This window comes from Dunckerocampus dactyliophorus, chromosome 12 (assembly GCF_027744805.1).
Source record: "Dunckerocampus dactyliophorus isolate RoL2022-P2 chromosome 12, RoL_Ddac_1.1, whole genome shotgun sequence".
NCBI lineage: Eukaryota > Metazoa > Chordata > Actinopteri > Syngnathiformes > Syngnathidae > Dunckerocampus > Dunckerocampus dactyliophorus.
Genome location: NC_072830.1, coordinates 24,324,981 through 24,345,870, shown reverse-complemented (window position 1 = coordinate 24,345,870; position 20,890 = coordinate 24,324,981). Strand labels below are relative to the sequence as shown.

The following is a 20,890-nucleotide window of genomic DNA, read 5'->3' as shown; positions in this document are numbered from 1 at the left end:
ACATCCACAATATAGACCAAAGTAAGCAGCCCAGTCCATGTTCATCTACTGTATATACAAGTGTACAGTTACAGTTGCAGTGCCCCTGATACCTAATTTCCAAGGAACGCACCGTTCTGTTTATGATTATTTATTTTATCAATGTTATATAATCAACCAAACTAAAAGGGTGACTGTTTCTTTTATATGAAGGTTTATGATGGAAATAGAGAAAAAAATGTAGTGATCAGTCAGTTACTGAACTTGTGTTGAATGGTAAATGGAAATGCATGTGCTAAATACGAACATAAATGTTTCGATATTTTTTTATCCTTTGGTGAGATACACAGAAAGAGCTGGCGAGCTACCAGTAGCTCACAAGCTACCTGTTGGAGACCCCTGACAAAGACTAAGTTGTGGTGGCCGACGGGAATAAATATGCAGCAACGTACAAATACTCCGAATACAGAAATGATCCAAAACCAAAAAGAAATACCGTAAAACAAACACAACTGGAAAATACTGCAAATGAAAAATAGTTAAACAACAAATACCTGTGGCCGGTTAGCTCAACTGGTCAGAGCGTGGTGCAAATAAGCCAAGGTCACGAACCCAGTTTTGATCGTAATCTAAGTAGATGAAAATAGAAATGTTGAACTGAAAACAGAACTTCAAGGTCACTGCATCTGTTCAAAACTTGATCAGAGGATCAGGATTGCTGAATCAATGCCACATCTTTACAGAAAGCCCTGTTGTCAAGGGATCAAACTGCAACCCGAATGTGGCAACAACTCCCAAACTGAGTGTGGACACTCAGTTTCAATAGATGGAAAGACAAAACTTAAGTTTGGACGTACGAGCGCATTCATCACCGACCCAACATCTTCTCAAAACTCAATGTCTTGCACATATATATGAGTTCTGAGCTGTCTCAAGACACGTGTTCTGTGGCCGGTTAGCTCAGTTGGCCAGAGTGTGGTGCTAATAATGCCAAGGTCACGGGTTCAACCCCCGTACGGGCCAGTGTTGTTTATTTACATAGAATATTTGAGGATTTGGATTACGAATCCACATCTGCACGGAAGGCCCTGTTGTCAAGGGACCAAACTGCAACCGGAATGTGGCAACAACTCCCAAACCGAGTGTGGACACTCAGTTTCAATAGATGGAAAGAGAAAACTTAACTTTGGACGTCGGAGCGCATTCATCACCTTCCCTACATCTTCTCAAACCTCAATGTCTTGCGCATATATATGAGTTCTGAGGTGTCTCCAGACCCATGTACTGTGGCCGGTTAGCTCAGTTGGCCAGAGTGTGGTGCTAATAACGCCAAGGTCACGGGTTCAACCCCCGTACGGGCCAGTGTTGTTTATTTACATAGAATATTTGAGGATTTAGAAAACTTACTGTAGATCTTTACGGAAAGCCCTGTAGTCAAGGGATCAAACTGCAACCGGAATGTGGCAACAACTCTCAAACCGAGTGTGGACACTCAGTTTCAATAGATGGAAAGAGAAAACTTAACTTTGGACGTCGGAGGGCATTCATCACCTTCCCTACATGTTATTAGCACCATGCTGTGGCCGGTTCAACCCCCGTACGGGCCAGTGTTATTTATTTCCATAGAATATTTGAGGATTTGGAAAACTGACTGTACATCTTTAGGGAAAGCCCTGTAGTCAAGGGATAAAACTGCAACCAGAATGTGGCAACAACTCCCAAACCGAGTGTGGACACTCAGTTTCAATAGATGGAAAGGGAAAACTTAACTTTGGACGTCGGAGGGCATTCATCACCTTCCCTACATGTTATTAGCACCATGCTGTGGCCGGTTCAACCCCCGTACGGGCCAGTGTTATTTATTTCCATAGAATATTTGAGGATTTGGAAAACTGACTGTACATCTTTAGGGAAAGCCCTGTAGTCAAGGGATAAAAGTGCAACCGGAATGTGGCAACAACTCCCAAACCGAGTGTGGACACTTAGTTTCAATAGATGAAAAGGGAAAACTTAACTTTGGACGTCGGAGCGCATTCATCACCTTCCCTACATCTTCACAAACCTCAATGTCTTGCGCATATATATGAGTTCTGAGCTGTCTCCAGACCTCTGTACTGTGGCCGGTTAGCTCAGTTGGCCAGAGCGTGGTGCTAATAACGCCAAAGTCATGGGTTCAACCCCCATACGGGCCAGTGTCATTTATTTACATAGAATATTTGAGGATTTAGAAAACTTACTGTAGATCTTTACGGAAAGCCCTGTAGTCAAGGGATCAAACTGCAACCGGAATGTGGCAACAACTCCCAAACCGAGTGTGGACACTCAGTTTCAATAGATGGAAAGGGAAAACTTAACTTTGGATGTCAGAGGGCATTCATCACCTTCCCTACATGTTATTAGCACCATGCTGTGGCCGGTTCAACCCCCGTACGGGCCAGTGTTATTTATTTCCATAGAATATTTGAGGATTTGGAAAACTGACTGTACATCTTTAAAGAAAGCCCTGTAGTCAAGGGATAAAACTGCAACCGGAATGTGGCAACAACTCCCAAACCGAGTGTGGACACTCAGTTTCAATAGATGGAATGGGAAAACTTAACTTTGGACGTCAGAGGGCATTCATCACCTTCCCTACATCTTCACAAACCTCAATGTCTTGCGCATATATATGAGTTCTGAGCTGTCTCCAGACCCGTGTACTGTGGCCGGTTAGCTCAGTTGGCCAGAGCGTGGTGCTAATAACGCCAAGGTCACGGGTTCAACCCCCGTACGGGCCAGTGTTATTTATTTACATCGAATATTTGAGGATTTGGATTACGAATCTACATCTGCACGGAAGGCCCTGTTGTCAAGGGATCAAACTGCAACCGGAATGTGGCAACAACTCCCAAACCGAGTGTGGACACTCAGTTTCAATAGATGGAAAGGGAAAACTTAACTTTGGACGTCGGAGGGCATTCATCACCTTCCCTACATGTTATTAGCACCATGCTGTGGCCGGTTCAACCCCCGTACGGGCCAGTGTTATTTATTTCCATAGAATATTTGAGGATTTGGAAAACTGACTGTACATCTTTAGGGAAAGCCCTGTAGTTAAGGGATAAAACTGCAACCGGAATGTGGCAACAACTCCCAAACCGAGTGTGGACACTCAGTTTCAATAGATGGAAAGGGAAAACTTAACTTTGGACGTCGGAGGGCATTCATCACCTTCCCTACATCTTCACAAACCTCAATGTCTTGCGCATATATATGAGTTCTGAGCTGTCTCCAGACATGTATTCTGTGGCCGGTTAGCTCAGTTGGCCAGAGCGTGGTGCTAATAACGCCAAGGTCACGGGTTCAACCCCCGTACGGGCCAGTGTCATTTATTTACATAGAAGATTTGAGGATTTGGAAAACTTACTGTACATCTTTACGGAAAGCCCTGTCGTCAAGGGATCAAACTGCAACCAGAATGTGGCAACAACTCCCAAACCGAATGTGGATACTCAGTTTCAGTAGATGGAAAGAAAGAACTTAATTTTGGACGCCGGAGCTCATTCATCACCTTCCTTACATCTTCTCAGACCTCAATGTCTTGCGCATAAATATGAGTTCTGAGCTGTCTCCAGACCTGTCTACTGTGGCCGGTTAGCTCAGTTGGCCAGAGCGTGGTGCTAATACGCCAAGGTCGCGGGTTCAACCCCCGTACGGGCCAGTGTCTTTTATTTACATTGAATATTTGAGGATTTGGATTACGAATCTACATCTGCACGGAAGGCCCTGTTGTCAAGGGATCAAACTGCAACCGGAATGTGGCAACAACTCCCAAACCGAGTGTGGACACTCAGTTTCAATAGATGGAAAGGGAAAACTTAACTTTGGACGTCGGAGCGCATTCATCCCCTTTCCTACATCTTCTCAAACCCAAATGTCTTGCGCATATATATGAGTTCTGAGCTGTCTCCAGACCCGTGTACTGTGGCCGGTTAGCTCAGTTGGCCAGAGCGTGGTGCTAATAACGCCAAGGTCACGGGTTCAACCCCCGTACGGGCCAGTGTTATTTATTTACATCGAATATTTGAGGATTTGGATTACGAATCTACATCTGCACGGAAGGCCCTGTTGTCAAGGGATCAAACTGCAACCGGAATGTGGCAACAACTCCCAAACCGAGTGTGGACACTCAGTTTCAATAGATGGAAAGAGAAAACTTAACTTTGGACGTCGGAGCGCATTCATCCCCTTTCCTACATCTTCTCAAACCCAAATGTCTTGCGCATATATATGAGTTCTGAGCTGTCTCCAGACCCGTGTACTGTGGCCGGTTAGCTCAGTTGGCCAGAGCGTGGTGCTAATAACGCCAAGGTCACGGGTTCAACCCCCGTACGGGCCAGTGTTATTTATTTCCATAGAATATTTGAGGATTTAGAAAACTGACAGTACATCTTTACGGAAAGCCCTGTAGTCAAGGGATAAAACTGCAACCGGAATGTGGAAACAACTCCCAAACCGAGTGTTGACACTCAGTTTCAATAGATGGAAAGAGAAAACTTAACTTTGGACGTCGGAGCGCATTCATCCCCTTTCCTACATCTTCTCAAACCCAAATGTCTTGCGCATATATATGAGTTCTGAGCTGTCTCCAGAGCCGTGTACTGTGGCCGGTTAGCTCAGTTGGCCAGAGCGTGGTGCTAATAGAATATTTAAGGATTTGGATTACGAATCTACATCTGCACGGAAGGCCCTGTTGTCAAGGGATCAAACTGCAACCGGAATGTGGCAACAACTCCCAAACCGAGTGTGGACACTCAGTTTCAATAGATGGAAAGGGAAAACTTAACTTTGGACGTCGGAGGGCATTCATCACCTTCCCTACATGTTATTAGCACCATGCTGTGGCCGGTTCAACCCCCGTACGGGCCAGTGTTATTTATTTCCATAGAATATTTGAGGATTTGGAAAACTGACTGTACATCTTTAGGGAAAGCCCTGTAGTCAAGGGATAAAACTGCAACCGGAATGTGGCAACAACTCCCAAACCGAGTGTGGACACTCAGTTTCAATAGATGGAAAGGGAAAACTTAACTTTGGACGTCGGAGGGCATTCATCACCTTCCCTACATCTTCACAAACCTCAATGTCTTGCGCATATATATGAGTTCTGAGCTGTCTCCAGACATGTATTCTGTGGCCGGTTAGCTCAGTTGGCCAGAGCGTGGTGCTAATAACGCCAAGGTCACGGGTTCAACCCCCGTACGGGCCAGTGTCATTTATTTACATAGAAGATTTGAGGATTTGGAAAACTTACTGTACATCTTTACGGAAAGCCCTGTCGTCAAGGGATCAAACTGCAACCGGAATGTGGGAACAACTCCCAAACCGAGTGTGGACACTCAGTTTCAATAGATGGAAAGAAAGAACTTAATTTTGGACGCCGGAGGGCATTCATCACCTTCCCTACATCTTCTCAAACCTCAATGTCTTGCGCATATATATGAGTTCTGAGCTGTCTCCAGACCCGTGTACTGTGGCCGGTTAGCTCAGTTGGCCAGAGCGTGGTGCTAATAACGCCAAGGTCACGGGTTCAACCCCCGTACGGGCCAGTGTTATTTATTTACATCGAATATTTGAGGATTTGGATTACGAATCTACATCTGCACGGAAGGCCCTGTTGTCAAGGGATCAAACTGCAACCGGAATGTGGCAACAACTCCCAAACCGAGTGTGGACACTCAGTTTCAATAGATGGAAAGAGAAAACTTAACTTTGGACGTCGGAGCGCATTCATCCCCTTTCCTACATCTTCTCAAACCCAAATGTCTTGCGCATATATATGAGTTCTGAGCTGTCTCCAGACCCGTGTACTGTGGCCGGTTAGCTCAGTTGGCCAGAGCGTGGTGCTAATAACGCCAAGGTCACGGGTTCAACCCCCGTACGGGCCAGTGTTATTTATTTCCATAGAATATTTGAGGATTTAGAAAACTGACAGTACATCTTTACGGAAAGCCCTGTAGTCAAGGGATAAAACTGCAACCGGAATGTGGAAACAACTCCCAAACCGAGTGTTGACACTCAGTTTCAATAGATGGAAAGAGAAAATTTAACTTTGGACGTAGGAGCGCATTCATCACCTTCCCTACATCTTCTCAAACCCAAATGTCTTGCGCATAAATATGAGTTCTGAGCTGTCTCCAGAGCCGTGTACTGTGGCCGGTTAGCTCAGTTGGCCAGAGCGTGGTGCTAATAGAATATTTAAGGATTTGGATTACGAATCTACATCTGCACGGAAGGTCCTGTTGTCAAGGGATCAAACTGCAACCGGAATGTGGCAACAACTCCCAAACCGAGTGTGGACACTCAGTTTCAATAGATGGAAAGGGAAAACTTAACTTTGGACGTCGGAGGGCATTCATCACCTTCCCTACATGTTATTAGCACCATGCTGTGGCCGGTTCAACCCCCGTACGGGCCAGTGTTATTTATTTCCATAGAATATTTGAGGATTTGGAAAACTGACTGTACATCTTTAGGGAAAGCCCTGTAGTCAAGGGATAAAACTGCAACCGGAATGTGGCAACAACTCCCAAACCGAGTGTGGACACTCAGTTTCAATAGATGGAAAGGGAAAACTTAACTTTGGACGTCGGAGGGCATTCATCACCTTCCCTACATCTTCACAAACCTCAATGTCTTGCGCATATATATGAGTTCTGAGCTGTCTCCAGACATGTATTCTGTGGCCGGTTAGCTCAGTTGGCCAGAGCATGGTGCTAATAACGCCAAGGTCACGGGTTCAACCCCCGTACGGGCCAGTGTCATTTATTTACATAGAAGATTTGAGGATTTGGAAAACTTACTGTACATCTTTACGGAAAGCCCTGTCGTCAAGGGATCAAACTGCAACCAGAATGTGGCAACAACTCCCAAACCTAATGTGGATACTCAGTTTCAGTAGATGGAAAGAAAGAACTTAATTTTGGACGCCGGAGCTCATTCATCACCTTCCTTACATCTTCTCAGACCTCAATGTCTTGCGCATAAATATGAGTTCTGAGCTGTCTCCAGACCTGTCTACTGTGGCCGGTTAGCTCAGTTGGCCAGAGCGTGGTGCTAATACGCCAAGGTCGCGGGTTCAACCCCCGTACGGGCCAGTGTCTTTTATTTACATTGAATATTTGAGGATTTGGATTACGAATCTACATCTGCACGGAAGGCCCTGTTGTCAAGGGATCAAACTGCAACCGGAATGTGGCAACAACTCCCAAACCGAGTGTGGACACTCAGTTTCAATAGATGGAAAGGGAAAACTTAACTTTGGACGTCGGAGCGCATTCATCCCCTTTCCTACATCTTCTCAAACCCAAATGTCTTGCGCATATATATGAGTTCTGAGCTGTCTCCATACCCGTGTACTGTGGCCGGTTAGCTCAGTTGGCCAGAGCGTGGTGCTAATAACGCCAAGGTCACGGGTTCAACCCCCGTACGGGCCAGTGTTATTTATTTACATCGAATATTTGAGGATTTGGATTACGAATCTACATCTGCACGGAAGGCCCTGTTGTCAAGGGATCAAACTGCAACCGGAATGTGGCAACAACTCCCAAACCGAGTGTGGACACTCAGTTTCAATAGATGGAAAGAGAAAACTTAACTTTGGACGTCGGAGCGCATTCATCCCCTTTCCTACATCTTCTCAAACCCAAATGTCTTGCGCATATATATGAGTTCTGAGCTGTCTCCAGACCCGTGTACTGTGGCCGGTTAGCTCAGTTGGCCAGAGCGTGGTGCTAATAACGCCAAGGTCACGGGTTCAACCCCCGTACGGGCCAGTGTTATTTATTTACATCGAATATTTGAGGATTTGGATTACGAATCTACATCTGCACGGAAGGCCCTGTTGTCAAGGGATCAAACTGCAACCGGAATGTGGCAACAACTCCCAAACCGAGTGTGGACACTCAGTTTCAATAGATGGAAAGAGAAAACTTAACTTTGGACGTCGGAGCGCATTCATCCCCTTTCCTACATCTTCTCAAACCCAAATGTCTTGCGCATATATATGAGTTCTGAGCTGTCTCCAGACCCGTGTACTGTGGCCGGTTAGCTCAGTTGGCCAGAGCGTGGTGCTAATAACGCCAAGGTCACGGGTTCAACCCCCGTACGGGCCAGTGTTATTTATTTCCATAGAATATTTGAGGATTTAGAAAACTGACAGTACATCTTTACGGAAAGCCCTGTAGTCAAGGGATAAAACTGCAACCGGAATGTGGAAACAACTCCCAAACCGAGTGTTGACACTCAGTTTCAATAGATGGAAAGAGAAAACTTAACTTTGGACGTCGGAGCGCATTCATCCCCTTTCCTACATCTTCTCAAACCCAAATGTCTTGCGCATATATATGAGTTCTGAGCTGTCTCCAGAGCCGTGTACTGTGGCCGGTTAGCTCAGTTGGCCAGAGCGTGGTGCTAATAGAATATTTAAGGATTTGGATTACGAATCTACATCTGCACGGAAGGCCCTGTTGTCAAGGGATCAAACTGCAACCGGAATGTGGCAACAACTCCCAAACCGAGTGTGGACACTCAGTTTCAATAGATGGAAAGGGAAAACTTAACTTTGGACGTCGGAGGGCATTCATCACCTTCCCTACATGTTATTAGCACCATGCTGTGGCCGGTTCAACCCCCGTACGGGCCAGTGTTATTTATTTCCATAGAATATTTGAGGATTTGGAAAACTGACTGTACATCTTTAGGGAAAGCCCTGTAGTCAAGGGATAAAACTGCAACCGGAATGTGGCAACAACTCCCAAACCGAGTGTGGACACTCAGTTTCAATAGATGGAAAGGGAAAACTTAACTTTGGACGTCGGAGGGCATTCATCACCTTCCCTACATCTTCACAAACCTCAATGTCTTGCGCATATATATGAGTTCTGAGCTGTCTCCAGACATGTATTCTGTGGCCGGTTAGCTCAGTTGGCCAGAGCGTGGTGCTAATAACGCCAAGGTCACGGGTTCAACCCCCGTACGGGCCAGTGTCATTTATTTACATAGAAGATTTGAGGATTTGGAAAACTTACTGTACATCTTTACGGAAAGCCCTGTCGTCAAGGGATCAAACTGCAACCAGAATGTGGCAACAACTCCCAAACCTAATGTGGATACTCAGTTTCAGTAGATGGAAAGAAAGAACTTAATTTTGGACGCCGGAGCTCATTCATCACCTTCCTTACATCTTCTCAGACCTCAATGTCTTGCGCATAAATATGAGTTCTGAGCTGTCTCCAGACCTGTCTACTGTGGCCGGTTAGCTCAGTTGGCCAGAGCGTGGTGCTAATACGCCAAGGTCGCGGGTTCAACCCCCGTACGGGCCAGTGTCTTTTATTTACATTGAATATTTGAGGATTTGGATTACGAATCTACATCTGCACGGAAGGCCCTGTTGTCAAGGGATCAAACTGCAACCGGAATGTGGCAACAACTCCCAAACCGAGTGTGGACACTCAGTTTCAATAGATGGAAAGAGAAAACTTAACTTTGGACGTCGGAGCGCATTCATCCCCTTTCCTACATCTTCTCAAACCCAAATGTCTTGCGCATATATATGAGTTCTGAGCTGTCTCCAGACCCGTGTACTGTGGCCGGTTAGCTCAGTTGGCCAGAGCGTGGTGCTAATAACGCCAAGGTCACGGGTTCAACCCCCGTACGGGCCAGTGTTATTTATTTCCATAGAATATTTGAGGATTTAGAAAACTGACAGTACATCTTTACGGAAAGCCCTGTAGTCAAGGGATAAAACTGCAACCGGAATGTGGAAACAACTCCCAAACCGAGTGTTGACACTCAGTTTCAATAGATGGAAAGAGAAAACTTAACTTTGGACGTCGGAGCGCATTCATCCCCTTTCCTACATCTTCTCAAACCCAAATGTCTTGCGCATATATATGAGTTCTGAGCTGTCTCCAGAGCCGTGTACTGTGGCCGGTTAGCTCAGTTGGCCAGAGCGTGGTGCTAATAGAATATTTAAGGATTTGGATTACGAATCTACATCTGCACGGAAGGCCCTGTTGTCAAGGGATCAAACTGCAACCGGAATGTGGCAACAACTCCCAAACCGAGTGTGGACACTCAGTTTCAATAGATGGAAAGGGAAAACTTAACTTTGGACGTCGGAGGGCATTCATCACCTTCCCTACATGTTATTAGCACCATGCTGTGGCCGGTTCAACCCCCGTACGGGCCAGTGTTATTTATTTCCATAGAATATTTGAGGATTTGGAAAACTGACTGTACATCTTTAGGGAAAGCCCTGTAGTCAAGGGATAAAACTGCAACCGGAATGTGGCAACAACTCCCAAACCGAGTGTGGACACTCAGTTTCAATAGATGGAAAGGGAAAACTTAACTTTGGACGTCGGAGGGCATTCATCACCTTCCCTACATCTTCACAAACCTCAATGTCTTGCGCATATATATGAGTTCTGAGCTGTCTCCAGACATGTATTCTGTGGCCGGTTAGCTCAGTTGGCCAGAGCGTGGTGCTAATAACGCCAAGGTCACGGGTTCAACCCCCGTACGGGCCAGTGTCATTTATTTACATAGAAGATTTGAGGATTTGGAAAACTTACTGTACATCTTTACGGAAAGCCCTGTCGTCAAGGGATCAAACTGCAACCAGAATGTGGCAACAACTCCCAAACCGAATGTGGATACTCAGTTTCAGTAGATGGAAAGAAAGAACTTAATTTTGGACGCCGGAGCTCATTCATCACCTTCCTTACATCTTCTCAGACCTCAATGTCTTGCGCATAAATATGAGTTCTGAGCTGTCTCCAGACCTGTCTACTGTGGCCGGTTAGCTCAGTTGGCCAGAGCGTGGTGCTAATACGCCAAGGTCGCGGGTTCAACCCCCGTACGGGCCAGTGTCTTTTATTTACATTGAATATTTGAGGATTTGGATTACGAATCTACATCTGCACGGAAGGCCCTGTTGTCAAGGGATAAAACTGCAACCGGAATGTGGCAACAACTCTCAAACCGAGTGTGGACACTCAGTTTCAATAGATGGAAAGAGAAAACTTAACTTTGGACGTCGGAGCGCATTCATCCCCTTCCCTACATCTTCTCAAACCTAAATGTCTTGCGCATGAATATGAGTTCTGAGCTGTCTCCAAACCCGTGTACTGTGGCCGGTTAGCTCAGTTGGCCAGAGCGTGGTGCTAATAACGCCAAGGTCACGGGTTCAACCCCCGTACGGGCCAGTGTTATTTATTTACATCGAATATTTGAGGATTTGGATTACGAATCTACATCTGCACGGAAGGCCCTGTTGTCAAGGGATCAAACTGCAACCGGAATGTGGCAACAACTCCCAAACCGAGTGTGGACACTCAGTTTCAATAGATGGAAAGGGAAAACTTAACTTTGGACGTCGGAGGGCATTCATCACCTTCCCTACATCTTCACAAACCTCAATGTCTTGCGCATATATATGAGTTCTGAGCTGTATCCAGACATGTATTCTGTGGCCGGTTAGCTCAGTTGGCCAGAGCGTGGTGCTAATAACGCCAAGGTCACGGGTTCAACCCCCGTACGGGCCAGTGTCATTTATTTACATAGAAGATTTGAGGATTTGGAAAACTTACTGTACATCTTTACGGAAAGCCCTGTAGTCAAGGGATCAAACTGCAACCGGAATGTGGCAACAACTCCCAAACCGAATGTGGACACTCAGTTTCAATAGATGGAAAGAAAGAACTTAATTTTGGACGCCGGAGCTCATTCATCACCTTCCCTACATCTTCTCAAACCTCAATGTCTTGCGCATAAATATGAGTTCTGAGCTGTCTCCAGACCTGTCTACTGTGGCCGGTTAGCTCAGTTGGCCAGAGTGTGGTGCTAATACGCCAAGGTCGCGGGTTCAACCCCCGTACAGGCCAGTGTTATTTATTCCCATAGAATATTTGAGGATTTGGAAAACTGACTGTACATCTTTAGGGAAAGCCCTGTAGTCAAGGGATAAAACTGCAACCGGAATGTGGGAACAACTCCCAAACCGAGTGTGGACACTCAGTTTCAATAGATGGAAAGAAAGAACTTAATTTTGGACGCCGGAGGGCATTCATCACCTTCCCTACATCTTCTCAAACCTCAATGTCTTGCGCATATATATGAGTTCTGAGCTGTCTCCAGACCCGTGTACTGTGGCCGGTTAGCTCAGTTGGCCAGAGCGTGGTGCTAATAACGCCAAGGTCACGGGTTCAACCCCCGTACGGGCCAGTGTTATTTATTTACATCGAATATTTGAGGATTTGGATTACGAATCTACATCTGCACGGAAGGCCCTGTTGTCAAGGGATCAAACTGCAACCGGAATGTGGCAACAACTCCCAAACCGAGTGTGGACACTCAGTTTCAATAGATGGAAAGAGAAAACTTAACTTTGGACGTCGGAGCGCATTCATCCCCTTTCCTACATCTTCTCAAACCCAAATGTCTTGCGCATATATATGAGTTCTGAGCTGTCTCCAGACCCGTGTACTGTGGCCGGTTAGCTCAGTTGGCCAGAGCGTGGTGCTAATAACGCCAAGGTCACGGGTTCAACCCCCGTACGGGCCAGTGTTATTTATTTCCATAGAATATTTGAGGATTTAGAAAACTGACAGTACATCTTTACGGAAAGCCCTGTAGTCAAGGGATAAAACTGCAACCGGAATGTGGAAACAACTCCCAAACCGAGTGTTGACACTCAGTTTCAATAGATGGAAAGAGAAAATTTAACTTTGGACGTAGGAGCGCATTCATCACCTTCCCTACATCTTCTCAAACCCAAATGTCTTGCGCATAAATATGAGTTCTGAGCTGTCTCCAGAGCCGTGTACTGTGGCCGGTTAGCTCAGTTGGCCAGAGCGTGGTGCTAATAGAATATTTAAGGATTTGGATTACGAATCTACATCTGCACGGAAGGTCCTGTTGTCAAGGGATCAAACTGCAACCGGAATGTGGCAACAACTCCCAAACCGAGTGTGGACACTCAGTTTCAATAGATGGAAAGGGAAAACTTAACTTTGGACGTCGGAGGGCATTCATCACCTTCCCTACATGTTATTAGCACCATGCTGTGGCCGGTTCAACCCCCGTACGGGCCAGTGTTATTTATTTCCATAGAATATTTGAGGATTTGGAAAACTGACTGTACATCTTTAGGGAAAGCCCTGTAGTCAAGGGATAAAACTGCAACCGGAATGTGGCAACAACTCCCAAACCGAGTGTGGACACTCAGTTTCAATAGATGGAAAGGGAAAACTTAACTTTGGACGTCGGAGGGCATTCATCACCTTCCCTACATCTTCACAAACCTCAATGTCTTGCGCATATATATGAGTTCTGAGCTGTCTCCAGACATGTATTCTGTGGCCGGTTAGCTCAGTTGGCCAGAGCGTGGTGCTAATAACGCCAAGGTCATGGGTTCAACCCCCGTACGGGCCAGTGTCATTTATTTACATAGAAGATTTGAGGATTTGGAAAACTTACTGTACATCTTTACGGAAAGCCCTGTCGTCAAGGGATCAAACTGCAACCAGAATGTGGCAACAACTCCCAAACCGAATGTGGATACTCAGTTTCAGTAGATGGAAAGAAAGAACTTAATTTTGGACGCCGGAGCTCATTCATCACCTTCCTTACATCTTCTCAGACCTCAATGTCTTGCGCATAAATATGAGTTCTGAGCTGTCTCCAGACCTGTCTACTGTGGCCGGTTAGCTCAGTTGGCCAGAGCGTGGTGCTAATACGCCAAGGTCGCGGGTTCAACCCCCGTACGGGCCAGTGTCTTTTATTTACATAGAAAATTTGAGGATTTGGAAAACTTACTGTACATCTTTACGGAAAGCCCTGTAGTCAAGGGATAAAACTGCAACCGGAATGTGGCAACAACTCTCAAACCGAGTGTGGACACTCAGTTTCAATAGATGGAAAGAGAAAACTTAACTTTGGACGTCGGAGCGCATTCATCCCCTTCCCTACATCTTCTCAAACCTAAATGTCTTGCGCATGAATATGAGTTCTGAGCTGTCTCCAAACCCGTGTACTGTGGCCGGTTAGCTCAGTTGGCCAGAGCGTGGTGCTAATAACGCCAAGGTCACGGGTTCAACCCCCGTACGGGCCAGTGTTATTTATTTACATCGAATATTTGAGGATTTGGATTACGAATCTACATCTGCACGGAAGGCCCTGTTGTCAAGGGATCAAACTGCAACCGGAATGTGGCAACAACTCCCAAACCGAGTGTGGACACTCAGTTTCAATAGATGGAAAGGGAAAACTTAACTTTGGACGTCGGAGGGCATTCATCACCTTCCCTACATCTTCACAAACCTCAATGTCTTGCGCATATATATGAGTTCTGAGCTGTCTCCAGACATGTATTCTGTGGCCGGTTAGCTCAGTTGGCCAGAGCGTGGTGCTAATAACGCCAAGGTCACGGGTTCAACCCCCGTACGGGCCAGTGTCATTTATTTACATAGAAGATTTGAGGATTTGGAAAACTTACTGTACATCTTTACGGAAAGCCCTGTAGTCAAGGGATCAAACTGCAACCGGAATGTGGCAACAACTCCCAAACCGAATGTGGACACTCAGTTTCAATAGATGGAAAGAAAGAACTTAATTTTGGACGCCGGAGCTCATTCATCACCTTCCCTACATCTTCTCAAACCTCAATGTCTTGCGCATAAATATGAGTTCTGAGCTGTCTCCAGACCTGTCTACTGTGGCCGGTTAGCTCAGTTGGCCAGAGTGTGGTGCTAATACGCCAAGGTCGCGGGTTCAACCCCCGTACAGGCCAGTGTTATTTATTCCCATAGAATATTTGAGGATTTGGAAAACTGACTGTACATCTTTAGGGAAAGCCCTGTAGTCAAGGGATAAAACTGCAACCGGAATGTGGGAACAACTCCCAAACCGAGTGTGGACACTCAGTTTCAATAGATGGAAAGAAAGAACTTAATTTTGGACGCCGGAGGGCATTCATCACCTTCCCTACATCTTCTCAAACCTCAATGTCTTGCGCATATATATGAGTTCTGAGCTGTCTCCAGACCCGTGTACTGTGGCCGGTTAGCTCAGTTGGCCAGAGCGTGGTGCTAATAACGCCAAGGTCACGGGTTCAACCCCCGTACGGGCCAGTGTTATTTATTTACATCGAATATTTGAGGATTTGGATTACGAATCTACATCTGCACGGAAGGCCCTGTTGTCAAGGGATCAAACTGCAACCGGAATGTGGCAACAACTCCCAAACCGAGTGTGGACACTCAGTTTCAATAGATGGAAAGAGAAAACTTAACTTTGGACGTCGGAGCGCATTCATCCCCTTTCCTACATCTTCTCAAACCCAAATGTCTTGCGCATATATATGAGTTCTGAGCTGTCTCCAGACCCGTGTACTGTGGCCGGTTAGCTCAGTTGGCCAGAGCGTGGTGCTAATAACGCCAAGGTCACGGGTTCAACCCCCGTACGGGCCAGTGTTATTTATTTCCATAGAATATTTGAGGATTTAGAAAACTGACAGTACATCTTTACGGAAAGCCCTGTAGTCAAGGGATAAAACTGCAACCGGAATGTGGAAACAACTCCCAAACCGAGTGTTGACACTCAGTTTCAATAGATGGAAAGAGAAAATTTAACTTTGGACGTAGGAGCGCATTCATCACCTTCCCTACATCTTCTCAAACCCAAATGTCTTGCGCATAAATATGAGTTCTGAGCTGTCTCCAGAGCCGTGTACTGTGGCCGGTTAGCTCAGTTGGCCAGAGCGTGGTGCTAATAGAATATTTAAGGATTTGGATTACGAATCTACATCTGCACGGAAGGTCCTGTTGTCAAGGGATCAAACTGCAACCGGAATGTGGCAACAACTCCCAAACCGAGTGTGGACACTCAGTTTCAATAGATGGAAAGGGAAAACTTAACTTTGGACGTCGGAGGGCATTCATCACCTTCCCTACATGTTATTAGCACCATGCTGTGGCCGGTTCAACCCCCGTACGGGCCAGTGTTATTTATTTCCATAGAATATTTGAGGATTTGGAAAACTGACTGTACATCTTTAGGGAAAGCCCTGTAGTCAAGGGATAAAACTGCAACCGGAATGTGGCAACAACTCCCAAACCGAGTGTGGACACTCAGTTTCAATAGATGGAAAGGGAAAACTTAACTTTGGACGTCGGAGGGCATTCATCACCTTCCCTACATCTTCACAAACCTCAATGTCTTGCGCATATATATGAGTTCTGAGCTGTCTCCAGACATGTATTCTGTGGCCGGTTAGCTCAGTTGGCCAGAGCGTGGTGCTAATAACGCCAAGGTCATGGGTTCAACCCCCGTACGGGCCAGTGTCATTTATTTACATAGAAGATTTGAGGATTTGGAAAACTTACTGTACATCTTTACGGAAAGCCCTGTCGTCAAGGGATCAAACTGCAACCAGAATGTGGCAACAACTCCCAAACCGAATGTGGATACTCAGTTTCAGTAGATGGAAAGAAAGAACTTAATTTTGGACGCCGGAGCTCATTCATCACCTTCCTTACATCTTCTCAGACCTCAATGTCTTGCGCATAAATATGAGTTCTGAGCTGTCTCCAGACCTGTCTACTGTGGCCGGTTAGCTCAGTTGGCCAGAGCGTGGTGCTAATACGCCAAGGTCGCGGGTTCAACCCCCGTACGGGCCAGTGTCTTTTATTTACATAGAAAATTTGAGGATTTGGAAAACTTACTGTACATCTTTACGGAAAGCCCTGTAGTCAAGGGATAAAACTGCAACCGGAATGTGGCAACAACTCTCAAACCGAGTGTGGACACTCAGTTTCAATAGATGGAAAGAGAAAACTTAACTTTGGACGTCGGAGCGCATTCATCCCCTTCCCTACATCTTCTCAAACCTAAATGTCTTGCGCATGAATATGAGTTCTGAGCTGTCTCCAAACCCGTGTACTGTGGCCGGTTAGCTCAGTTGGCCAGAGCGTGGTGCTAATAACGCCAAGGTCACGGGTTCAACCCCCGTACGGGCCAGTGTTATTTATTTACATCGAATATTTGAGGATTTGGATTACGAATCTACATCTGCACGGAAGGCCCTGTTGTCAAGGGATCAAACTGCAACCGGAATGTGGCAACAACTCCCAAACCGAGTGTGGACACTCAGTTTCAATAGATGGAAAGGGAAAACTTAACTTTGGACGTCGGAGGGCATTCATCACCTTCCCTACATCTTCACAAACCTCAATGTCTTGCGCATATATATGAGTTCTGAGCTGTCTCCAGACATGTATTCTGTGGCCGGTTAGCTCAGTTGGCCAGAGCGTAGTGCTAATAACGCCAAGGTCGCGGGTTCAACCCCCGTACAGGCCAGTGTTATTTATTCCCATAGAATATTTGAGGATTTGGAAAACTGACTGTACATCTTTAGGGAAAGCCCTGTAGTCAAGGGATAAAACTGCAACCGGAATGTGGGAACAACTCCCAAACCGAGTGTGGACACTCAGTTTCAATAGATGGAAAGAAAGAACTTAATTTTGGACGCCGGAGGGCATTCATCACCTTCCCTACATCTTCTCAAACCTCAATGTCTTGCGCATATATATGAGTTCTGAGCTGTCTCCAGACCCGTGTACTGTGGCCGGTTAGCTCAGTTGGCCAGAGCGTGGTGCTAATAACGCCAAGGTCACGGGTTCAACCCCCGTACGGGCCAGTGTTATTTATTTACATCGAATATTTGAGGATTTGGATTACGAATCTACATCTGCACGGAAGGCCCTGTTGTCAAGGGATCAAACTGCAACCGGAATGTGGCAACAACTCCCAAACCGAGTGTGGACACTCAGTTTCAATAGATGGAAAGAGAAAACTTAACTTTGGACGTCGGAGCGCATTCATCCCCTTTCCTACATCTTCTCAAACCCAAATGTCTTGCGCATATATATGAGTTCTGAGCTGTCTCCAGACCCGTGTACTGTGGCCGGTTAGCTCAGTTGGCCAGAGCGTGGTGCTAATAACGCCAAGGTCACGGGTTCAACCCCCGTACGGGCCAGTGTTATTTATTTCCATAGAATATTTGAGGATTTAGAAAACTGACAGTACATCTTTACGGAAAGCCCTGTAGTCAAGGGATAAAACTGCAACCGGAATGTGGAAACAACTCCCAAACCGAGTGTTGACACTCAGTTTCAATAGATGGAAAGAGAAAATTTAACTTTGGACGTAGGAGCGCATTCATCACCTTCCCTACATCTTCTCAAACCCAAATGTCTTGCGCATAAATATGAGTTCTGAGCTGTCTCCAGAGCCGTGTACTGTGGCCGGTTAGCTCAGTTGGCCAGAGCGTGGTGCTAATAGAATATTTAAGGATTTGGATTACGAATCTACATCTGCACGGAAGGTCCTGTTGTCAAGGGATCAAACTGCAACCGGAATGTGGCAACAACTCCCAAACCGAGTGTGGACACTCAGTTTCAATAGATGGAAAGGGAAAACTTAACTTTGGACGTCGGAGGGCATTCATCACCTTCCCTACATGTTATTAGCACCATGCTGTGGCCGGTTCAACCCCCGTACGGGCCAGTGTTATTTATTTCCATAGAATATTTGAGGATTTGGAAAACTGACTGTACATCTTTAGGGAAAGCCCTGTAGTCAAGGGATAAAACTGCAACCGGAATGTGGCAACAACTCCCAAACCGAGTGTGGACACTCAGTTTCAATAGATGGAAAGGGAAAACTTAACTTTGGACGTCGGAGGGCATTCATCACCTTCCCTACATCTTCACAAACCTCAATGTCTTGCGCATATATATGAGTTCTGAGCTGTCTCCAGACATGTATTCTGTGGCCGGTTAGCTCAGTTGGCCAGAGCGTGGTGCTAATAACGCCAAGGTCATGGGTTCAACCCCCGTACGGGCCAGTGTCATTTATTTACATAGAAGATTTGAGGATTTGGAAAACTTACTGTACATCTTTACGGAAAGCCCTGTCGTCAAGGGATCAAACTGCAACCAGAATGTGGCAACAACTCCCAAACCGAATGTGGATACTCAGTTTCAGTAGATGGAAAGAAAGAACTTAATTTTGGACGCCGGAGCTCATTCATCACCTTCCTTACATCTTCTCAGACCTCAATGTCTTGCGCATAAATATGAGTTCTGAGCTGTCTCCAGACCTGTCTACTGTGGCCGGTTAGCTCAGTTGGCCAGAGCGTGGTGCTAATACGCCAAGGTCGCGGGTTCAACCCCCGTACGGGCCAGTGTCTTTTATTTACATAGAAAATTTGAGGATTTGGAAAACTTACTGTACATCTTTACGGAAAGCCCTGTAGTCAAGGGATAAAACTGCAACCGGAATGTGGCAACAACTCTCAAACCGAGTGTGGACACTCAGTTTCAATAGATGGAAAGAGAAAACTTAACTTTGGACGTCGGAGCGCATTCATCCCCTTCCCTACATCTTCTCAAACCTAAATGTCTTGCGCATGAATATGAGTTCTGAGCTGTCTCCAAACCCGTGTACTGTGGCCGGTTAGCTCAGTTGGCCAGAGCGTGGTGCTAATAACGCCAAGGTCACGGGTTCAACCCCCGTACGGGCCAGTGTTATTTATTTACATCGAATATTTGAGGATTTGGATTACGAATCTACATCTGCACGGAAGGCCCTGTTGTCAAGGGATCAAACTGCAACCGGAATGTGGCAACAACTCCCAAACCGAGTGTGGACACTCAGTTTCAATAGATGGAAAGGGAAAACTTAACTTTGGACGTCGGAGGGCATTCATCACCTTCCCTACATCTTCACAAACCTCAATGTCTTGCGCATATATATGAGTTCTGAGCTGTCTCCAGACATGTATTCTGTGGCCGGTTAGCTCAGATGGCCAGAGCGTGGTGCTAATAACGCCAAGGTCACGGGTTCAACCCCCGTACGGGCCAGTGTCATTTATTTACATAGAAGATTTGAGGATTTGGAAAACTTACTGTACATCTTTACGGAAAGCCCTGTAGTCAAGGGATCAAACTGCAACCGGAATGTGGCAACAACTCCCAAACCGAATGTGGACACTCAGTTTCAATAGATGGAAAGAAAGAACTTAATTTTGGACGCCGGAGCTCATTCATCACCTTCCCTACATCTTCTCAAACCTCAATGTCTTGCGCATAAATATGAGTTCTGAGCTGTCTCCAGACCTGTCTACTGTGGCCGGTTAGCTCAGTTGGCCAGAGTGTGGTGCTAATACGCCAAGGTCGCGGGTTCAACCCCCGTACAGGCCAGTGTTATTTATTCCCATAGAATATTTGAGGATTTGGAAAACTGACTGTACATCTTTAGGGAAAGCCCTGTAGTCAAGGGATAAAACTGCAACCGGAATGTGGGAACAACTCCCAAACCGAGTGTGGACACTCAGTTTCAATAGATGGAAAGAAAGAACTTAATTTTGGACGCCGGAGGGCATTCATCACCTTCCCTACATCTTCTCAAACCTCAATGTCTTGCGCATATATATGAGTTCTGAGCTGTCTCCAGACCCGTGTACTGTGGCCGGTTAGCTCAGTTGGCCAGAGCGTGGTGCTAATAACGCCAAGGTCACGGGTTCAACCCCCGTACGGGCCAGTGTTATTTATTTACATCGAATATTTGAGGATTTGGATTACGAATCTACATCTGCACGGAAGGCCCTGTTGTCAAGGGATCAAACTGCAACCGGAATGTGGCAACAACTCCCAAACCGAGTGTGGACACTCAGTTTCAATAGATGGAAAGAGAAAACTTAACTTTGGACGTCGGAGCGCATTCATCCCCTTTCCTACATCTTCTCAAACCCAAATGTCTTGCGCATATATATGAGTTCTGAGCTGTCTCCAGACCCGTGTACTGT

General features: G+C 46.1%; 35 non-coding genes across 35 annotated transcripts; all 35 read left to right on the top strand.

The window, feature by feature from the left end:
- Positions 1 to 928: 928 nt before the first annotated feature.
- trnai-aau (transfer RNA isoleucine (anticodon AAU)) lies at positions 929 to 1,002 on the top strand. The gene has a single exon. It is a non-coding gene; the product is annotated as a tRNA-Ile (tRNA).
- Positions 1,003 to 1,267: 265 nt separating this feature from the next.
- On the top strand, positions 1,268 to 1,341 carry trnai-aau (transfer RNA isoleucine (anticodon AAU)). The gene has a single exon. It is a non-coding gene; the product is annotated as a tRNA-Ile (tRNA).
- A 756-nt stretch (positions 1,342 to 2,097) lies between these two features.
- On the top strand, positions 2,098 to 2,171 carry trnai-aau (transfer RNA isoleucine (anticodon AAU)). The gene has a single exon. It is a non-coding gene; the product is annotated as a tRNA-Ile (tRNA).
- Positions 2,172 to 2,682: 511 nt separating this feature from the next.
- trnai-aau (transfer RNA isoleucine (anticodon AAU)) lies at positions 2,683 to 2,756 on the top strand. Its single transcript has one exon. It is a non-coding gene; the product is annotated as a tRNA-Ile (tRNA).
- Positions 2,757 to 3,266: 510 nt separating this feature from the next.
- Positions 3,267 to 3,340, top strand: trnai-aau (transfer RNA isoleucine (anticodon AAU)). The gene has a single exon. It is a non-coding gene; the product is annotated as a tRNA-Ile (tRNA).
- A 604-nt stretch (positions 3,341 to 3,944) lies between these two features.
- On the top strand, positions 3,945 to 4,018 carry trnai-aau (transfer RNA isoleucine (anticodon AAU)). The gene has a single exon. It is a non-coding gene; the product is annotated as a tRNA-Ile (tRNA).
- Positions 4,019 to 4,283: 265 nt separating this feature from the next.
- Positions 4,284 to 4,357, top strand: trnai-aau (transfer RNA isoleucine (anticodon AAU)). The gene has a single exon. It is a non-coding gene; the product is annotated as a tRNA-Ile (tRNA).
- A 796-nt stretch (positions 4,358 to 5,153) lies between these two features.
- On the top strand, positions 5,154 to 5,227 carry trnai-aau (transfer RNA isoleucine (anticodon AAU)). The gene has a single exon. It is a non-coding gene; the product is annotated as a tRNA-Ile (tRNA).
- A 266-nt stretch (positions 5,228 to 5,493) lies between these two features.
- On the top strand, positions 5,494 to 5,567 carry trnai-aau (transfer RNA isoleucine (anticodon AAU)). The gene has a single exon. It is a non-coding gene; the product is annotated as a tRNA-Ile (tRNA).
- Positions 5,568 to 5,832: 265 nt separating this feature from the next.
- On the top strand, positions 5,833 to 5,906 carry trnai-aau (transfer RNA isoleucine (anticodon AAU)). Its single transcript has one exon. It is a non-coding gene; the product is annotated as a tRNA-Ile (tRNA).
- Positions 5,907 to 6,702: 796 nt separating this feature from the next.
- trnai-aau (transfer RNA isoleucine (anticodon AAU)) lies at positions 6,703 to 6,776 on the top strand. The gene has a single exon. It is a non-coding gene; the product is annotated as a tRNA-Ile (tRNA).
- A 604-nt stretch (positions 6,777 to 7,380) lies between these two features.
- trnai-aau (transfer RNA isoleucine (anticodon AAU)) lies at positions 7,381 to 7,454 on the top strand. Its single transcript has one exon. It is a non-coding gene; the product is annotated as a tRNA-Ile (tRNA).
- Positions 7,455 to 7,719: 265 nt separating this feature from the next.
- Positions 7,720 to 7,793, top strand: trnai-aau (transfer RNA isoleucine (anticodon AAU)). Its single transcript has one exon. It is a non-coding gene; the product is annotated as a tRNA-Ile (tRNA).
- Positions 7,794 to 8,058: 265 nt separating this feature from the next.
- On the top strand, positions 8,059 to 8,132 carry trnai-aau (transfer RNA isoleucine (anticodon AAU)). Its single transcript has one exon. It is a non-coding gene; the product is annotated as a tRNA-Ile (tRNA).
- Positions 8,133 to 8,928: 796 nt separating this feature from the next.
- Positions 8,929 to 9,002, top strand: trnai-aau (transfer RNA isoleucine (anticodon AAU)). Its single transcript has one exon. It is a non-coding gene; the product is annotated as a tRNA-Ile (tRNA).
- Positions 9,003 to 9,606: 604 nt separating this feature from the next.
- On the top strand, positions 9,607 to 9,680 carry trnai-aau (transfer RNA isoleucine (anticodon AAU)). Its single transcript has one exon. It is a non-coding gene; the product is annotated as a tRNA-Ile (tRNA).
- Positions 9,681 to 10,476: 796 nt separating this feature from the next.
- trnai-aau (transfer RNA isoleucine (anticodon AAU)) lies at positions 10,477 to 10,550 on the top strand. Its single transcript has one exon. It is a non-coding gene; the product is annotated as a tRNA-Ile (tRNA).
- A 604-nt stretch (positions 10,551 to 11,154) lies between these two features.
- Positions 11,155 to 11,228, top strand: trnai-aau (transfer RNA isoleucine (anticodon AAU)). The gene has a single exon. It is a non-coding gene; the product is annotated as a tRNA-Ile (tRNA).
- A 265-nt stretch (positions 11,229 to 11,493) lies between these two features.
- Positions 11,494 to 11,567, top strand: trnai-aau (transfer RNA isoleucine (anticodon AAU)). Its single transcript has one exon. It is a non-coding gene; the product is annotated as a tRNA-Ile (tRNA).
- A 605-nt stretch (positions 11,568 to 12,172) lies between these two features.
- trnai-aau (transfer RNA isoleucine (anticodon AAU)) lies at positions 12,173 to 12,246 on the top strand. The gene has a single exon. It is a non-coding gene; the product is annotated as a tRNA-Ile (tRNA).
- A 265-nt stretch (positions 12,247 to 12,511) lies between these two features.
- trnai-aau (transfer RNA isoleucine (anticodon AAU)) lies at positions 12,512 to 12,585 on the top strand. The gene has a single exon. It is a non-coding gene; the product is annotated as a tRNA-Ile (tRNA).
- A 796-nt stretch (positions 12,586 to 13,381) lies between these two features.
- trnai-aau (transfer RNA isoleucine (anticodon AAU)) lies at positions 13,382 to 13,455 on the top strand. The gene has a single exon. It is a non-coding gene; the product is annotated as a tRNA-Ile (tRNA).
- Positions 13,456 to 14,060: 605 nt separating this feature from the next.
- trnai-aau (transfer RNA isoleucine (anticodon AAU)) lies at positions 14,061 to 14,134 on the top strand. Its single transcript has one exon. It is a non-coding gene; the product is annotated as a tRNA-Ile (tRNA).
- Positions 14,135 to 14,399: 265 nt separating this feature from the next.
- trnai-aau (transfer RNA isoleucine (anticodon AAU)) lies at positions 14,400 to 14,473 on the top strand. Its single transcript has one exon. It is a non-coding gene; the product is annotated as a tRNA-Ile (tRNA).
- A 605-nt stretch (positions 14,474 to 15,078) lies between these two features.
- trnai-aau (transfer RNA isoleucine (anticodon AAU)) lies at positions 15,079 to 15,152 on the top strand. Its single transcript has one exon. It is a non-coding gene; the product is annotated as a tRNA-Ile (tRNA).
- Positions 15,153 to 15,417: 265 nt separating this feature from the next.
- On the top strand, positions 15,418 to 15,491 carry trnai-aau (transfer RNA isoleucine (anticodon AAU)). The gene has a single exon. It is a non-coding gene; the product is annotated as a tRNA-Ile (tRNA).
- Positions 15,492 to 16,287: 796 nt separating this feature from the next.
- Positions 16,288 to 16,361, top strand: trnai-aau (transfer RNA isoleucine (anticodon AAU)). Its single transcript has one exon. It is a non-coding gene; the product is annotated as a tRNA-Ile (tRNA).
- Positions 16,362 to 16,966: 605 nt separating this feature from the next.
- On the top strand, positions 16,967 to 17,040 carry trnai-aau (transfer RNA isoleucine (anticodon AAU)). The gene has a single exon. It is a non-coding gene; the product is annotated as a tRNA-Ile (tRNA).
- Positions 17,041 to 17,305: 265 nt separating this feature from the next.
- Positions 17,306 to 17,379, top strand: trnai-aau (transfer RNA isoleucine (anticodon AAU)). The gene has a single exon. It is a non-coding gene; the product is annotated as a tRNA-Ile (tRNA).
- Positions 17,380 to 17,645: 266 nt separating this feature from the next.
- Positions 17,646 to 17,719, top strand: trnai-aau (transfer RNA isoleucine (anticodon AAU)). The gene has a single exon. It is a non-coding gene; the product is annotated as a tRNA-Ile (tRNA).
- A 265-nt stretch (positions 17,720 to 17,984) lies between these two features.
- Positions 17,985 to 18,058, top strand: trnai-aau (transfer RNA isoleucine (anticodon AAU)). Its single transcript has one exon. It is a non-coding gene; the product is annotated as a tRNA-Ile (tRNA).
- Positions 18,059 to 18,854: 796 nt separating this feature from the next.
- On the top strand, positions 18,855 to 18,928 carry trnai-aau (transfer RNA isoleucine (anticodon AAU)). Its single transcript has one exon. It is a non-coding gene; the product is annotated as a tRNA-Ile (tRNA).
- A 605-nt stretch (positions 18,929 to 19,533) lies between these two features.
- Positions 19,534 to 19,607, top strand: trnai-aau (transfer RNA isoleucine (anticodon AAU)). The gene has a single exon. It is a non-coding gene; the product is annotated as a tRNA-Ile (tRNA).
- Positions 19,608 to 19,872: 265 nt separating this feature from the next.
- Positions 19,873 to 19,946, top strand: trnai-aau (transfer RNA isoleucine (anticodon AAU)). Its single transcript has one exon. It is a non-coding gene; the product is annotated as a tRNA-Ile (tRNA).
- Positions 19,947 to 20,551: 605 nt separating this feature from the next.
- On the top strand, positions 20,552 to 20,625 carry trnai-aau (transfer RNA isoleucine (anticodon AAU)). The gene has a single exon. It is a non-coding gene; the product is annotated as a tRNA-Ile (tRNA).
- The last annotated feature ends 265 nt before the right edge of the window (positions 20,626 to 20,890 follow it).